The sequence below is a fragment of the Dipodomys merriami genome, unplaced genomic scaffold (genome assembly GCF_024711535.1).
Source record: "Dipodomys merriami isolate MVZ:Mamm:240054 unplaced genomic scaffold, mDipMer1.0.p SCAF_17, whole genome shotgun sequence".
Classification (NCBI taxonomy): Eukaryota; Metazoa; Chordata; class Mammalia; order Rodentia; family Heteromyidae; genus Dipodomys; species Dipodomys merriami.
The window spans coordinates 8,894,170-8,895,131 of NW_027203048.1; the positions used below are offsets into that span (position 1 = coordinate 8,894,170).

A 962-nucleotide genomic window follows, 5' to 3' on the forward strand; every position below is an offset into this window, starting at 1 on the left:
CTATAATCATAGCTACTCAGGAGGCTGAGATCTAAGGATCTTGGTTCAAAGTCAGCCAGGCAAAAGTCTGTGAGACTCTTACCACCAATTAATTATTAAAGAGCTGAAAGTCAAGCTGTGGCTTAAGTGGTAGAGTGCTAGCCTTGAGCACAAAAGGTCAAGGATAGCACCTAGGTCCTGAGTTCAAGCCCCAGGACTGGGAAAAAACAAAACAAAACAAGTTAAAGTACTTTGGGAAAAAAGGGGAGTACTGGAATCAATATTGATTGATTCATTTAAAACAAATGTTTTAAGAATAATTTTTAAGTCCTTTAATGGGCTGGACCATTCCTGGGCCATTTCTACAACAGCAAGTTAAATGCATGGAGTGGGCCTTTCAAAATCCACTTCAATATTGTGCTCAGCTAGAGCATGTAACAGATATTAAACTCATGAGAACAGATAATAAAGTTGATATTAGCCAAAAGGCTGAAAAGCTCTTCAAAACTCTTAATTTTAAATATACAGAGAGAGTAAGGATATAATTCAGTGGTAGAGTGCTTGCCTAGCATGTTTGAGTCCCAAAGTTTGATCCCCAGCATTACTGGGGGAAAGAAAAGATCCCATCCCAAGAGTGGCACTTGAGTCACAGCTCCACTTCTGGCTTTTTGATAGTCAACAGGAGATCAGTCTCACAGAATTTCTTGCCCATGCTGACTTTGACTCACGATCTTTATATCTCAGCCTCCTGAGTAGATAGGATTATAGGTGTGAGCCACCAGTGCCCACCCAGGTATTTTTTTGTTATGTGACAATCCTGGGACTTGAATTCTGGGCCTGGGTGCAGGTGCAGTCCCTGTGTGTTTTTTCTTTTTTCCCCTCACTAGTGCTGTACCAGGTGAGCCATGCTTAATTGAAGAGAAGTCTTATAGGCTTTCTGGCCCAGGTGGGGTTTGAGCCATGATCCTCAGATCTCAATCTCC

At 41.8% G+C, this 962-nt stretch overlaps 1 non-coding gene across 1 annotated transcript; it reads right to left on the bottom strand.

Moving 5' to 3' along the window:
- Nucleotides 1-283: 283 nt before the first annotated feature.
- On the bottom strand, nt 284-480 carry LOC138829335 (U2 spliceosomal RNA). Its single transcript, XR_011372544.1, has one exon. It is a non-coding gene; the product is annotated as a U2 spliceosomal RNA (small nuclear RNA).
- Between the last annotated feature and the right edge of the window lie 482 nt (nt 481-962).